The sequence below is a fragment of the Bos indicus x Bos taurus genome, chromosome 5 (assembly GCF_003369695.1).
Source record: "Bos indicus x Bos taurus breed Angus x Brahman F1 hybrid chromosome 5, Bos_hybrid_MaternalHap_v2.0, whole genome shotgun sequence".
Lineage (NCBI taxonomy): Eukaryota > Metazoa > Chordata > Mammalia > Artiodactyla > Bovidae > Bos > Bos indicus x Bos taurus.
Window position 1 is genome coordinate 119,688,737 of NC_040080.1, and position 17,307 is coordinate 119,706,043.

A 17,307-nucleotide genomic window follows, 5' to 3' on the forward strand; every position below is an offset into this window, starting at 1 on the left:
AACAGTGGAAACAGTGTCAGACTTTATTTTTCTGGGCTCCAAAATCACTGCACATGGTGACTGCAGCCATGAAATTAAAAGACGCTTACTCCTTGGAAGCAAAGTTATGTCCAACCTAGATAGCATATTCAAAAGCAGAGACATTACTTTGCCAACAAAGGTCCATCTAGTCAAGGCTATGGTTTTTCTGTGGTCATGTATGAATGTGTGAGTTGGACTGTGAAGAAGGCTGAGAGCCAAAGAATTGATGCTCTTGAACTGTGGTGTTGGAGAAGACTCTTGAGGGTCCCTTGGACTGCAAGGAGATCCAACCAGTCCATTCTGAAGGAGATCAGCCCTGGAATTTCTTTGGAGGGAATGATGCTGAAGCTGAAACTCCATTACTTTGGCCACCTCATGCAAAGGGTTGACTCATTGGAAAAGACTGATGCTGGGAGGGATTGGGGGCAGGAGGAGAAGGGGACGACAGAGGATGAGATGGCTGGATGGCATCACTGATTTGATGGATGTGAGTCTGAGTGAACTCCGGGAGTTGGTGATGGACAGGGAGGCCCGGTGTGCTGTGATTCATGGGGTCGCAAAGAGTCGGACATGACTGAGCGACTGAACTGAACTGACACTGGGGAAAATATACCTTGCACCCAGTACTGTATATGTCTGCCTTCATTTTTGTGGCCTCACAGCATGTGGGATCTCAGTTCTCCCCCTGGAGATGGAACTCACATCCCTTGTATTGGAAACTTGAGTCTTAACCATGACTGCTGTTGTTCTGTCACTAAGTTGTGTCCAGCTCTTTGCAACTCCATGGACTGAAGTACATCAGGCTTCCCTGTCCTTCACTATCTCCCAGAGTTTGCTCAGACTCATGTCCATTGAGTTGGCGATGCCATCCAACCATCTCATCCTCTCTTTCCTTCCTTCTCATCCTGCCTTCAATCTTTCCCAGCATCAGGGTCTTTTCCAAGGAGTTGGCTTTTCGCACCAGGTGGCCAAAGTTGTGGAGCTTCAGCTGTAGCATCAGTCCTTCCAATGAATATTCAGGGTTGATTTCCTTTAGAATTGACTCATTTGATCTCCTTGCTGTCCAAGGGAGTCTCAAAGGTCTTCTCCAGTACCACAATTAAAAAGCATCAATTTTTCAATGCTCAACCTTCTTTATGATCCAATTCTAACCATTGGACAGCCAGGGAAGTCCCTATGTCTGCCTTCATTGGTTTAAAGCACTCTAATTTCCATGAGGGATTACTTTTCCCTCAGTGTTTAGGGTCTTCTGGGTTGCTTAATCAAGGTGGCCTACCCCTGCCCAGTCTTGAGACTAAGCTAGGTAACTGATGCTGGCTTATCCTTGCTTTACACCCAAGGTGATCATTCAAAGTACCGTAGATGCTCTGAGTAGACTGTTAAGCTGTTCTTAGAGTCTTCTTGGAGGGGCTTCCTAGGTGGTGCTAGTGGCAAAGAATCCGCCTGCCAATGCTGGAGACATAAGAGATGCAGGTTTGATCCCTGGCTCAGGAAGATCCTCTGGAGAAGGCCATGGCAGCCCACTCCAGTATTCTTGCCTGGAGAATCCCATGGACAGAGGAACCTGGTGGGCTACAGTCCATGGGGTTGCAAATATAAGCTGCAAATATATAAAGCACGGTCACTGAGTCTAGATCTGCTCAGTTAAAAATCACATATTTCCTTTTTTATTGCTATTTATTCATGTTTGATGTTTCTTCTATTTAAACTGATTGAAGTTTTTTGTGTGTGTGAGTGTGTGTTTTATTTTTTTTTAATCTGTTTAGGCCAAGCCACTCGGCTTGCAGAGTCTTAGTCCCCAACCAGGGACTGACCCTGGCCCTCAGCAATTAAAGTACAGAGTCCTAACCACTGGACCACCAGGGAATTCCTTAAACCAATTGTTTTTAATCTTTTATTTTTTTCAGGGCCATAAGACTCTTTGAGAATATGATGAAAACTATGAATCTTCTCCCTAGAAAAATGCATATTAACATTACATTTTGCTTATACCAGGTTAAAAACTTCTGTTGTAAGCTCAAAAACTCTCTTTTCCCAGTTTGAGTAGAAAACAATCTGACTGATTGTAAGCACGATTTCTGATTAGGACAAAGTAGCTTTTCCAGGGCCTCCCTAAGGTTTTGCATTGTTTTTTTTTTTTTTTCTTCCTGGTTCTTCAGAGCTAGAAATTATTTGAATTAGGCTTTTTTTTCAAATCAACTTGAATAAAGTTTGGTTTTCAGGAGATGGGCCTGGCTGAGAAAAAGAGCCCTCTTTGTAATAGTCTTACTGAAGCAGGCAAATGGAGGTATCCTGCCCTGGTTTTTGTCATTATCCTTTTACAATTTTTTCCTCTGTCCACTCTAGAAGATGGGCAGTGTGCATATCTGTATGCCCACACTGGTTCACAGTATAGACCACTCAGACACTTTCATACAACATACAAAAAAATTACAAGACAAAGCAAGTTGCCTTCCCTCCTTCTACATACAAACCTTGCTGTTGTTTTTTCATGACCTCTTTCCCCCTTAATGGCTGTCCTTGCATGTTCCCCTTTAATTTTTCTTTGGATAAAGGGGAAGAAGAAGGGCTTATGGCCCTTACCCCCAGTGTGTGCTTCTAGTGTCATGCTTAAAGGCAAGGATAGGTCCTCTGGTAAAGTTCCAGTGTTTACATACCTCCAATCCCATCTTCAAAGCCATCCTTCATACTGTCACCATTGCACGACTTCACTAAAGACTTATTAGGTCTGTATTACAGGTATAAAGACAAGTTTTGACTATAATGGAGATTACAGTCTACTACAAGAGGGCTTTTTTTTTTAACAAATAAAGATGTATATATTTAAGGTGATGTTTTAATATATGTACACACTGTGGAATGCTTACCACAATCAAACTATGTAACATATCCATCACCTCCCATAGTTACTGTGTGTGTGTGCACGTGTGGGTGTGTGTGCATGTGTGCAGTTCTGTGTGTGTGATTACCCTTGAGATCTACTCTTCTAGCAAATTTCAAGTATATAATATATTATTATTAACTATAATCGCCATGATCCCTGGGCAGGAAAATCCTCTGAAGAAGTAAATGGCAACCCACTCCAGTATTCTTGCCTGGAGAATCCCATGGGCAGAGGAACCTGGTGGGCTACAGTCCACGGGATTGCAAGAGTGGGACACAACTTAGCGACTAAACTACCACCACCATCACCACATAGTCACTCTGCTGTACATAAGGTCTCTAGAACTTATTCATTTTATAACTGAAGGTTTGTACCCTTTGATCAATATCTCCACATTTCCCTACTCCCCAACTTTGGCTAACCACTACTCTATTCAGGGAAGTATTTTTTAAAAGGTCTGTTAGTCATTTTTCAGCTCAAAAACCTTCAGAGACTCGATAATGGCTACAGAATCCTTAGCGTGCTAATCTAGGTACACCATGAGTTTACCTTTTTGGTTCATCCTCCTTCCTCTCCCTTCATGCACTATCTGTACAGACACACTGAACTTCAGATCAGAGAATGTGGTACAAAACTGGTGCTTCTCTGCTAATGTGGTTTTCTGAATGTGCTCACCTGAATCCTAAACTCAGTAGTGCACAGTAGGTGCTCAATAAAACCTTGTCTCAATCAGCGGAATGAATGAACACAACAGTGGAGGTGAGTGGTTTAAGGATTAAAGCTAGTGGCAAAGAAGGTACAACTCAACATTAGGAACCAAGCATTGGGGTTAGACTCAGGATAATTGGGTTTTTATTTGGCGTTTACAGAGCAGAACACGGTTGAATTTCTCCACTAATACACAGCTCACCCATTGTACACTGCAGTATCATCAGAGAAGGAAATAGAGATTACCAGGAAATGATCAGGAAATAGGGTACTGCTGCTGCTGCTAAGTCGCTTCAGTCGTGTCCGACTCTGTGTGACCCCATGGATGGCAGCCCACCAGGCTCCCTTGTCCCTGGGATTCTCCAAGCAAGAATACTGGAGTGGGTTGCCATTTCCTTCTCTGAAATAGGGTATGGTTAGATTTAAATATGAGTTCATCTTACATTCAACTAGGTGGAAACAAAGAGAAACTATAAGACAATGCAAAGACCTAGTGCAAAGACCTAGTGCTTTGATACCCACTCCAGTGTTCTTGCCTGGAAAATCCCAGGGACGGGGGAGCCTGGTGGGCTGCCGTCTCTGGGGTTGCACAGAGTCAGACACGACTGAAGTGACTTAGCAGCAGCAGTGCTTTGATAAGCATAAAAGTAATTATTTGTTGGTTGTTAATTTCATATATATGATGCACCTGGTAATTTAACTGGTAACACAGAGCAAAAATGTAATTCCTGGGGTCACTGCCAAGGCTCGTGAGAAGCCCAGGAGGACCTGAGGGAAGAGCTCTCAAAAGAGTCTCCATCTTTTTCATGCAGTGATCACTGCTCTCACCACTTTAAATCTTTCTCTTCAAGCCTTTATCGCTGGAGTTGCCATAGCTCCTGTTTCTGTGACTCTGTCTAGCCCCCACCCCTTTCAGTAGGCCAATCACTACCTATAAATCTTTTCACTGGCATCCGGGGTCTCTTAGGCAACAATGCGTGGTCTCTTGATTGGCCGGGACATCCTAGAGGGCTGGCTTCAAAATTGGGAGCAGGGACAAAAAGGAAAAGTGGGAGTGCCCAGAGGGTGGGAAAGACCACCATCTCTCAATATAATGCTAGGACGAAGATGCAGCCAGTCCTGAAACAAATAGCATGAAATGCCCCCATTCAAGCCGTAAGCATGTTTCAAATCAAGCCAACCTACTGAGCATGCCCACTTACTTCGTTCTGGTCACTCCGTTCTGGTCACTTCGTTCTGGTCACTCCAGGGTTCTGAAACATAAACTCCGTTTCTCCGGGTTTTTAGAGTGGCCAACAAGTTGCAGGAAAAACAATTCTGGAGAGGTTCAGTGAAAGAATAGCACCTGCACACACGAAGTGGAAGAACGTGGGAAAATTGCCCAACACACAAACTCAGCAATGCTTCAACATGAATTTTAATTTATTGGGTTAAGGAATTCAGGCCGACTAACAGATACACCAGGGAACCAGCAGATGGCATGCCTGAATAAGGATAACTCCAAATTTGGGAAATTTTATGATCTGGTCTAATTTAATTAATTAAATTTATGAAGCATCTACCATGTAATGAGAGGCAGAGTGAGAATGCAAGAATAAAAAAGAAATCTAATGAGGATTTGAAAATGCAATGTAGAAATAACTACTGTGATAGAACTATAAACTAATGCTGGAGAAAAACATTTCAGAAGGGACATCTGGGAAGTGTAAAACAGTTCTTATGGGCAGCAGCTAACCAAATTAAAAAAAGAAGACTTTTCTCATTATTTCACGTTCTCTAAAATACATACAAATGTACTCTCTTCCAAGGTAAATAAATGTAAACCCTATGTTTATATTGTTTCATTGTTTTGAAATAGGCAGCATTCGTGTATCTCCCATTTAAAAAGAAAATGAAAAGTAAAGCGCATAGAGGTTGCTGCTTTCTTTAGAGTTGACAAAGGATCAAAGTGGTCAAATTGAAATTAGAACTTATGTTGTCTGAATTCCAGCCCAGTGGTTTTAAGTATGGCTGTATGTTTTATGATCAGGTTGTAAGTAAAATGAATAAACAAAGACTTTTGCAGGGGTGGAGGCCTGGGAGAGATAAGTAGATGCAATACTAAATTACCATGTATTACCAGTTAACATGGATGGTTTCAAAATGGGTTCATCCAGAAAAAGACCAGTTTTAACAACTCTCTTGGAGACTGTTGGGTCTCGGTGAAGTTCCTCCTCATTAAAGACTTTCTATTGGTGGTTATAACATTGAATGAAAGAAAGATGGGATTAAAGAGAGCCTGACACTTTATCCCTGCTAGATCTGAATATTTTTATCCCTGAAAATAAGGTCCCTTTCATTGATCCTCTCATCTAGCATCCTCTGGACCTCTCCTTGTTCAGCCCTTCATCAGTGTGACTACTGATCCCCCAATGAACACCACCATTCACATTGTGTTCGCGGTGAGCACATTGGCTCAATGTCCTTGAAAATTTAACATTACTTTCATTTAAAATTTTTAAAAATTCCTTTTAAAAATATTTATTTGGCTGCACTGGATCTTAGTTGCAGCACACAAGATCTTTGATCTTTAGCTGAAGTTTGTGGGATCTAGTTCCCAGTTGTTCTTCAGTCGCTAAGTCATGTTTGACTCTGAAACCCTGCAGCACGCCAGGCTTCCCTGTCTTTCACTAGTTCCCAGACCAGGGATTAAACCTAGGTCCTCTGCATTGGGAGGGTGGAATGTTAGTTACTGGACTACCAGGGAAGCCCCTCAACATTATTTTTAAAGGAAACATTTCAACCATAAAGAAAAGTTTACAGACTTGCCTAAGAAACACCCTTTTCTCCCTGCAGAGATTTTTTAACATGTTAACATTTTGTTTCCTGTGTGTGCTTAACAGTTGAAGCCTCTTTTACATGCTGCCCAGATCTCATTTCCCACCCTGCCTGCCTAGAGGCATCCACTGTCATGAAATTAGTGTGCTGCCTACTTGTCCACTTTTTATGCTTATTATATATACATGCTTGGCCTTATAAACAGTGTGACTGTTTTTAAGAGCTATCATAATTTACGTACTTTGTAGTTTGCTTCTTTCACTCAGTGGTCTATTTCTGAGATGTGATCATGTTGATACATTCAATGATAATTTCTACATCATTCCCACCTCCCACTAGGAGCCAAAATATGTTCTATGCCTGACAGTTTTCACAAGACCATGTGTAAATTGCATAAAAATGTGAGAGCAGCACATCTCTAGAGGGTCTGAAGGTACAAGGGATCTAGAAGTGCCTGAAGCAGGTCCACACTGATTTTCATAAATGCTCTTAGCTGCTTCACTCACCCTCAGTAGAGGCAGGGTTGGCTCCACAAGACACAATGACTTTATAAGAATCAGCCTAAGGATCAACCTTACTTTTTTTTAAAAAAAAGTATTACTGCATTAGTATTTATCAATGAAATTGAAAATGTCATTTCAGATCCCTTTTATAATGCAATTCCCATAGCTCATCTTCTGATGTTAAACTATATTGATGACTGTCTAAGCTCAGTATTTATTATCATTTAGGGAGCACCTGTAAAAAAGATTGTTTCACTGGTGGCTCAAACAGTAAAGAATCTGGCTGCAATGCAGGAGATCTGGGTTCCACCCCAGGGTCGGGAAGATCCCCTGGAGAAGGGAATGGCAATCCACTCCAGTATTCTTGCCTGGAGAAGTCCATGGACAGAGGAGCCTGGTGGGCTACAGTCCATTGGATCACAAAGAGTCGGACACGACTGAGGGACTAACACTTCCACTTTTCTTTGTATAAAATAGCTGCCTATAATTAAAGATGCCACAGAGATGTGTCCCAAGGGTTTGGACAAACCACAGATTATATAGCTGTTTTTGGTCAGTCTCCTAACATGGGGTGGCAAAGATTCAGAAAGAAGATTATATTAAAATACACCATCTTAACCAAGTGTACAGTTGAATAACGTTAAGTACAGTCATACTATGCTACAAGATCAAAGTATTTCTTTAAGTCCTGTATGCTACCATAGAACAAAATGATGCCTGTGAAGTCTAGGCTGAAAAGGGAGGAAAAGGAAGAGAAAGGAAGGTAGGTAAAATGATGGAGGCAAAGGTAACAGCTTTGGCTTGGAATGAGTGAATCCAGACCCAGCTGTTAAAACGCTGCCTGGCTTTGGCTAAGTCTTTTTAACCTTTCTGGACAGTTCTTTTCCACGTCTGAATAATGAGAGGCTAGGTTTAGATGATTTCTAAGGAATCTTTAAGTTCTGAAATAGCTTATGTAGAAAAAAAAAATTACTTATGAAGAAAAAGAGAGAAGAAACATTTCCCAAAGAACAGAAGATGGGGAATGCCACCAATAACCTCAAGCCCCACCTGCTCACTAAAGTGGGTGTCGGTAAAGAGGGTATCTGCTCTGCTGCTTCACCCTGGAGCTCTGCAATATGAAAGCTGACTACCTCTATCTGCACCCAGTACCACTCTCAGCACCCGCCTCTTAACCAATTCCAATCCCCGGGTCCCCATGGGGCACGCTGGTTCTCGAAACAGGTTTTGGTGGTCTCGCAATAATAGCGTTCCAGGCTTGAGTGATGAGAGTCGCTGCACTGTCTCAGCAGGGAAGGGAGGGAGAGCTTTGCAAAGGGGACTGACGGCATTTAAGAAAAGCTTCCAGAGCTTGGAACGATTCCGCCGGAGCAGGACAGGGCCAGGCATCAGCCTCGGGGCGAGGTAAAGAACAACGAAACCTGCAGACGGGTATCCAAAAGCTGGGCTCAAAATTGGAGCACTCGGTCGAGCGTGCGCAGCGCGCCTGCGCCGTACGTGCGTGCGCATGCTCCTCGCTCCCCGCGCCGGGCCGCGCGCCCCGGCGATCGCCAGAGATCGCTGTACCTCCGAGGCGCACGCCGGCGGTCCTCGCTGGCTCCGTTTACCTCATGGACCTGAGGCCGCCCCCGGCCGGCGCCTCAGCTCCCTGGGAGCCCGGCCCCGCGGTGTGAGGTGAGCCCCGGGTCGTGCAGGCCCCTTCCCGTCAGGCTCAGCGGGAAAAGGGCTCGGGAGTGGGGACTGAGGAGATGCCGCCGCGGCTGCCCGCTCCTCGGTCTAACCCTGTGCCAAAAAGCCACCAGCAGCCGCGGCACCTCCTCCTCAGGGATCGTTATTCTCGCCGCCGCCAAAACAAAAGCCTTGGGCGCCGCGCTGTGGAGGGGTGTCTCGGGGCTTTCTCGGGGTGGGCTGCGGGCCGGCGGGGGAGCCCGAGTTTGGGGCTGGGCGCTGAGGCGGACCGATGCGCGCGGACTGGATTAACCCTCTCGGTCCCGAGCCCGCGCCTGCGCTCCGCGCTAGGCGCAGCCCTGGGGCTCGGTCGGCGCCGCGGGGGCGTGTGGCGCTCCCGGGCCGCTGGGGGCTGTGGGTAGAGCACGCGACCGCTGGCAGGGAGGACAGTGCACCGAGGGCTGGGTGCGGAGGCGCGGGGGGCGTCGGGGCTTCTGGACTGCTTCCCGTTTCTACTCCTGAAAATTGTCCCCTCTCCTCCCTCCCATCAGCTTTGCAAAGTCTGCATATTCCTCCTCGAGGCTTCCCCCTCTGCCCCCTTGGATGCTCCGTGTGTTTGCCCTGGGGTAACGTGGGGAGGTTCATCCATACCCTCTGAAATAAGGTGCTGTTAAACATTTCAAGACATTTTTAACATCTTCCTAGAGGCCTTTTTCAGAATTAGATGCCTTACTCAATAAGAGAAAAAGGGGTGTTTTTTTCTTTCTTTCTTAAAAGAACAAAAGCAAATGCCACTAATTTAGGCAGAGGAGTCAACTCGAAGTTGGAAAATATCTAGGAAGGACAAAAGGTCTGGCTTTTGGCCCAGAATAAATGAAATTTTAAATTTTGGTTCCCTTCCGAGTGTAGGCAGACAGAGCAGCAGAGCAGACCAGCAGCTATAGAAATAAATGACTGCTCTATACGGTTGGTCAAACAAGATCTTATTTTATAGAAGTAGTTTGGAGAGACCTGTAATGTTTATGTACGGGAATTGGGTTATTTGGTAAAGCCAATACCGCAGGAGCAAGGAAACAAAGACTTGACAAGGGGGATGTTACCTCCCTCTTGAGCCGCCTTTTAGCTTTTAGTGGTGTGCTGAAAAGGGATAGATAAATCCGTAGTTGGACTACAGCCTACCAGGCTCCTCCATCCATGGGATTTTCCAGGCAAGAATACTGGAGTGGGGTGCCATTGCCTTCTCCAAGTTCTGTTTTTAAGAACCATTTACTCCTCAAGATAATGCTTTCCATCCGTCCCTTTTTTTCCCCCCCATCCGTATTTTTAAGCAAATCAGTATCTTCTTTTTCCTCCATAAGAAGAAGGAAAAAAAAAAAAAAAAGTGTTTGTTTGAAGTACCAAACCACAACATAGAGGTAATAAGATAGGAAAGTGATGTAAAAGCTTAAGTGGGCAAGCTTGCAAGGATAGAGCTGAGAATAAAAGATAATTGAGATACAGTTCTTCTTACAGTGTTGCCTTTTATTTAGTGAAATAACAGGTTCCTCCTCTACCCACCTCCCCCCAAATGCTTTGAAACTTTCAGGAAAATAAGGTAATTAGTTGTCAGGAAGCATTTAACTGGAGGCTTCCTGTGTACTGTTTTGGATCTGTCAGGAATTCGAGGAGAGGCAGGCCTCTCCTGGGGGCTGAGGAATCCAGGCATTTCCTTCATTAGTTTTTCTATACGGCTATAAGTACCCTCTTCCTTCTTGTGAACCATATGGTAAAAGTGATTGTTTACAACTCTCTCTCTCTTTAATATGGATCACCTATGTTTTGTAAGTTTGGAATTTTAATCTTTATCTTTGCTGAGAATAACTACCTTGTAAGACAATATGTATGCCAGCACCATGTTAATTAAAACACCTTTGCTCCATCAGAGCTCTGGTCCCTGTGTCTTTCTCTCTCTCTCAGGCTGTTTCTTTGGATCACAGAAGCCCTCTGAGTTCACTTTCCTGCCCGGGCTTTTAAGACCCTCTCGAGAAGGCACTGTGCACCTTCACCCCATTGAGAGGGCTCCTGAGGCCTCCGTGAACATAGTGAGCCCCATGCCAGGGGCTTTATTGGCTTTCTGTGTAAACCAAGGACTGTCAGCCTCTTTCTCTCCTTTACTTTCTTATTGTCGACTCCAGACCACCACGTTCTGGTCCATTAAAGGACCTCAACAATTAGTAAAACCTGTCGTCTTACCTTCTCTTAACTCCTCCTCCGTTTTTTTTTTTTTTTTTTTTTTCTCATCCACTAATATTCCCTGGCTCTACATCTCTCCTAAATCTACCAGTGCCCTATTAATAGAGGAAGAAAGGACTATAGGTTCTTTCATCCCTTTTTTCATCTTAGGTACTGTATTCCTCTGAGCTTTATTTTGTGCTTGAACATTTAGGTGGATTTTTCTAGAGAGATCCCCAGCCATGATTGAGATATTTGAAGTAGGGAGGCTTGAGGGGAAGGTAAATAGTAAAGTGCATGTTCTTTTTTTGTATAGCACAGTGTTGTGAGCACGTCATCATTGGGCAAAGAGGGGGGTTTTAAAATCACTGTAAGTCCTCTGTTGCCCACTTGACAGGCAAAAAATCTCTCTCCCCAACTTAAATTTCGTATGTGTTAGTAAAACTACGAGATTTCATACTGAAAATTTATTCTGAGCATGTTGGTTTGTTGATGTTAGACTGCTGTTGACTTTATTTTCTTCAGGAGACATGTGATAGGAAACAGTTCTTACTGCATCTTTACGTTCTTCCACAGTGAAGAGCAGTGTTAGCCTCAAGTTTTTTTTTATTTTTTAACTTTACAGTATTGTATTGGTTTTCCATCCCTCTGGGTCGTCCCAGTGCATCAGCCCCAAGCATCCAGTATCGTGCATCAAACCTGGACTGGTGACTCGTTTCATATTTGATATTATACATGTTTCAATGCCATTCTCCCAAATCGTCCCACCCTCTCCCTCTCCCACAGAGTCCAAAAGACTGTTCTATGTCTCTTTTGCTGTCTCGTATACAGGGTTATTGTTACCATCTTTCTAAATTCCATATATATGCGTTAGTATACTATATTGGTGTTTTTCTTTCTGGCTTACTTCACTCTGTATAATAGGCTCCAGTTTCATCCACCTCATTAGAACTGATTCAAATGTATTCTTTTTAATGGCTGAGTAATACTCCATTGTGTATATGTACCAAAGCTTTCTTATCCATTTACCTGCTGATGGACATGTAGGTTGCTTCCATGTCCTGGCTATTATAAACCCCTAAATCTCTAGAATTAGAGACGTTTAAAGCTGCAGCTGCCCAAAAAAAGCAGTAGTGCAAATGAAAAGCAAGACTTTGAAATATGTATGAGAGGAATTGTTCAGTATAGATTTGGGAGAAGAAGGGTCACAGTATCTTGACGAAAGAAGTGAAGGTTTTTAGTAGTGGCATTTCCAGAAGGTTAGGAATGAATGTTTGAAGAGTAACAACTCCTCTTTGACTAGAAATTAGTTTTAACTGACTGTTGCATCAGAAATGATGAATCTATCTTTGAGTTACAATCTGTTATGCTGAGAACTAGCAACAGTTTTGGGGGATCCAAGGAATGTGCTGTGAATAAAGTTTAAGAAAAAACAACTAGGCTGCTGCTGCTGCTGCTAAGTCACTTCAGTCGTGTCCGACTCTGTGCGACCCCATGGACTACAGCCTACCAGGCTCCTCCACCCATGGGATTTTCCAGGCAAGAGTACTGGAGTGGGTTGCCATTGCCTTCTCCGATGAATTAAATATGGAGCTATATACACTTTAGCAACCAGAAAACAGTATCCTGAGAATGAATTTATTTTTTAAATAAGATATTGAAAACAAAAGGCCAAAACCCACATGAGTTTTAGGAAAAGGAATCTAGCACTTTGAGCAGTGATATGCTCTTAGTGTGTACTTTGCTGTCTAACAAGATGATAATTTCCTTGAGAGAAGAAGCTTCAGAGGTAGTGATTGCTAATTCTTATAATGCAGTCTTCGAAAACTGAAAGAAGACAAAAGAATATCCTCCTGTTCCCATTGTAGCCAGTGTGTTTGAGGCAACTTTTAATTTCTGAATTGGAAATGCAAAATGTTACGTACATGTATAGTGTGTCCAGATAAGTAAATCTAAGCTGAGAAAGATGAAAGGAATCACTTTCTGTACAGAAAGTGTGAATTGGAATAGAGTTGCTAACATCTTTTGTTGCAGGGCTTTGCTGACAAGCCCCCAGGGCCCACTTTTGTCATTGTCTCTTCTGGGATTCTGCCTGCTTTCTTCCCTCTTCACAGTTGCCATCTCTTGCTTTTCCCACCTGAGTTCTTTGGGTCTGGCTTTTAGCCAGCCTCTGAAGACAGTCCTCCAAGATTGCATCCCCTTTAGTGCTGTTCTTCAGGACAAATACTCAACTTATTTTAGGGGCTTTTACTTTTTAACATCAAAAGAGAACTGGTAAATTGGGGAATATCAGATTCCTGATGTTACACATTGATAAAAATTAAACAGAACTGGACATGGAACAACAGACTGGTTCCAAATAGGAAAAGGAGTACGTCATGGCTGTATATTGTCACCCTGCTTATTTAACTTACATGCAGAGTACATCATGAGAAACGCTGGGCTGGAAGAAGCACAAGCTGAAATCAAGATTGCAGGGACAATTATCAATAACCTCAGATATGCAGATGACACCACCCTTATGGCAGAAAGTGAAGAGGAACTCAAAAGCCTCTTGATGAAAGTGAAAGTGGAGAGTGAAAAAGTTGGCTTAAAGCTCAACATGCAGAAAACGAAGATCATGGCATCTGGTCCCATCACTTCATGGGAAATAGATGGGGAAACAGTGGAAACAGTGTCAGACTTTATTTTTCTGGGCTCCAAAATCACTGCAGATGGTGACTGCAGCCATGAAATTAAAAGACGCTTACTCCTTGGAAGGAAAGTTATGACCAATCTAGATAGCATATTCAAAAGCAGAGACATTACTTTGCCAATGAAGGTCCGTTTATTCAAGGCTATGGGTTTTTCCAGTGGTCATGTTTGGATGTGAGAGTTAGACTGTGAAGAAAGCTGAGCGCCGAAGAGTTGATGCTTTTGAACTGTAGTGTTGGAGAAGACTCTTGAGAGTCCCTTGGACTGCAAGGAGATCCAACCAGTCCATCCTAAAGGAGATCAGTCTTGGGTGTTCATTGGAAGGACTGATGCTGAAGCTGTAACTCCAATACTTTGGCTACCTCATGCGAAGAATTGACTAACTGGAAAAGACCCTGATTCTGGGAGGGATTGGGGGTAGGAGGAGGAGGGGACGACAGAGGATGAGATGGTTGGATGGCATCACCGACTCAATGGATATGAGTTTGGGTAAACTCTGGGAGTTGGTGATGGACAGGGAGGCCTGGCGTGCTGCGATTTATGGGGTTGCAAAGAGTCGGACATGACAGAGTGACTGAACTGAACTTTTTATCATCAAAAGAGAACTGGTAAATTGGGGAATATCAGATTCCTGATGTTACATATTGATACAAATTAAAGTGTAGGGTTAAATGTATCCAGTCCTTTTTGTTTTCTGATGAAATAGTCATCAGGTCACTTAATCGGAAATTAGTTTTCCACATATCTTATATTGCTCTGTAAAGAAGTGAATGTCTCTTTTCTTAGGGTTAGGGCATGAAAAACTGTTGCCAAATCCCTTAATTTTTACTGGTCCTTGGCACCTGAGACTGTTCCCTTCAGTTACTCCAGCAATTCCCTTTATTCAGCTGAGATTCTGCAGATTCCTATAGTAAAAGATACAGTGTCAAAAAGAAAAAAATCTTTTAACCTTCATGTGATCAGTTGCTGTATTTTGTCAGTATTTCCTGGTTTCCTCAATCTTCTGTGTCCTGCTGTCTGAAACTTGCAGCTTCTTCAAGGATGGTTCTCGTAGGAAAAAGGAATGTTGCTATCCGTACTCAAGTGATCCTGATTAGAAGCATTTATTTCATTATGTCATTGAAAAGCAATTTAGAATATATATCAAAAGTTTTTTTTTTTAACTGTGCATAATATTTGGTTCAGCTGAGAGGTGATCTGATTTTTTTCAGTATTGAAAATCAATTTTTGACCCATTCTAAGTTTAACATAATTTTTTTTTTTGCTTTTCTTGTTACCTGTAGTAGGGTATTTTTGTGTCCCTTGGCTTGTTATTTAATCAACAGCCAGGAAATCATTGATTCAAATAGTAATATCGTCAGCACACGTTTATAGATTCAGCACACTTAATTTTCCCACACACAAATAACATGCGACAGATTTTAAAATAACATTTCAGCATTTATAATACTTTACTACTCTTTTGTTTTGTTTTTGTTTTTTGGCCACACTGTGCAGCTTGTGGGACCTTAATTCCCTGACCAGCGATCAAACTCAAGCTCCCTGACAAGAAAGTGTGGAGTCCTAATCACTGGATTGCCAGGGAAGTTCCTATAATATTGTATTTTTAGACAATTCAGGTAGTTTTATTCTGTTCCATGTATGTATATTTTTGACAGAAGTGGGAGACTATATGCTGTTTTGTAAACCATTTAAAATTTTATTTTTCACTTATTGTATTGTTACTGTCTTTTCAAGTCAGTATATACAGATCCTGTTCATCATTTTTAGTGAGTGTATTATGTGTTGGTTGTACCTTAGTTTAACCAATTCCTTATTGGCAGACTTTCAGATTGTCTCTGGGTTTTTGTACTAACATTTCAGTTATACATCATGTGTACTTGTGTTTACTTTCTTAGAATAAATTGTAGAATAGGTCTGCTGAATCAAATTATATACATTTTAAGGGCTTTTGATGTTCATAGCTATTTTTTTGAAATACCAACTAGTTTGCTTTTCCTCCAGTAGTATTTGAAAATGGAGAATTTCCTGGTGGTCTAGTGGTTAGACACTTCACTGCCCTGGCCTGGGTTCAGTCCTTGTTTGGGGAACTAAAATTCTGCAAGCCATGTGGGACAGCCAAAAAAAAAAAAGTATTCCCAAGTGTTGGAATGTTGAATATATTCTTTTTTCTGCACCCTCTCCTATACTGTGTTCTGTTATTCTTACTTTGCTCATCTGATTGGCAAAAATGTTATATATCATGTTTGTATGCTTTTAATTAGTAAAGTTGAATATCTTTTCATATGTTTGTTGGCCATTTGTATTTCTTTTGTAAATTTATGTCCTTTTTCCATTTTTCTATTAAGGTAGTATTCTTTATCTGCTTTTTAAAAAATTCATTTATATATTACTTTCACTAAGCACATAATTATGTGCAAATATCCTGTACTGTTTTAAGTTATTCTATTTTAGGGTAGCATTTCTCAAAATATGACTTACAGATCAGTACCGAGATAATTGTTAGAATGCATGTATATCATTCATTTTCCAGAGGTTTGGATTTCTTAGACCTATGGGGTTTCTATGAATCTGCTGCACATTAAAATTAGGGAACCTCTGATTTGGAAGAAATGTGAATTCCTTAATATTTTTACTGTTCCTATTTGTCTTGTCTCATGGCATTCTACTGTTTTTTCTTATTTATCTTAATAATCATAAGCTACAGTCTTAATGTTATTAAAGTTTTATGCTACCCCAACCTAACAATAATTTTACAAAAATGTTTTGATAGATGGAAATTGGAATGTTAAAGTATATAAAGGAAAGCACTTTTGTAAGTCTGTGAGAAGCATTGTTTGTAAATGAAGCAAAAAGAATAACTGAGAGAAAAATAAAAGAGTAGACAGAAGTATAAGGGGGTTTCTTATCTAGTTTAAAAAACTCCATATTACTTTGTTTCTTCCTCAAGTTTTGTATGGTCATTTTCTTTGAACCATAAATTTGGAACCCATACTGCTTGAAAAATAGTCTAAATGAAAATTTTGAAATTTTCATTGTTATACACATATTCAGTAGGGAGCAATGTTCCCTTTAATTTTTTTTAAGTTGCAAGCAGATGAACATGCTACATAAGGAGCAAACTACAAAAATGGAACTTATATGGATGTTTGATACTGTAGCCAAATAAAGCTTTCAGGGCTTATTTGACACATTTAATGATATGCATAATTGTTACCATGCTGCATGATAATTAAGCTTAAATATACATGACTTTGTTTAATATCTCTTTTCCATAGCCAGACATCACATTTCTGGGCCCAGCTTGAAGGAGGAAAAAATATGGCAGGCCAAGAAGCTTTAACAAATATTTCTGATTTAGAGATTTCCGTATTAGAGAGATGAAGCGTTTGGGGCAGAGGTTGCTTGTAACTTTGGTGTTTCTAATTCCTAAGGTTGTAGACTTTCCTTTTCCCTTCTTCTACTCAAGACCATATGCTTGGGGGAGAAATTGGGAAGATTGAGCCATGCTTTACTTTCTCCAAATAGTTTTTTCTGCTCAGTAATTAAAGCTTGGGATGCAGAGGTCCCTATCGTTGGTAGTGCGCAAAGGACAGTTTCTTTCTCTGCTTTAGCCAGGCCGGTTCAAGTTCTCAAGGTCTAAGCTGTCACAGGCCCTAATATCTATTTGAGTTGTCCTGTTAACCTGGGTCTCTGAGAATTTCTGACCTGACTTTCTCATGTTTTCCCAGCCGAGGTTGTGTACTTCAAACAGAAATATTTGACATCCGTGAAAGAAAAACAAAAGCAGACTTAGCATCG

At 41.8% G+C, this 17,307-nt stretch overlaps 1 pseudogene across 1 annotated transcript in view; it reads left to right on the plus strand.

The window, feature by feature from the left end:
- The first annotated feature begins 8,440 nt into the window (after positions 1-8,440).
- LOC113893366 overlaps positions 8,441-17,307 on the plus strand; it is a 113,252-nt pseudogene continuing 104,385 nt past the window's right edge. Inside the window, exon 1 of the transcript XR_003511299.1 lies at positions 8,441-8,607. The product of XR_003511299.1 is annotated as a frizzled-3-like (transcript). The remainder of the gene's footprint in view (positions 8,608-17,307) is intronic.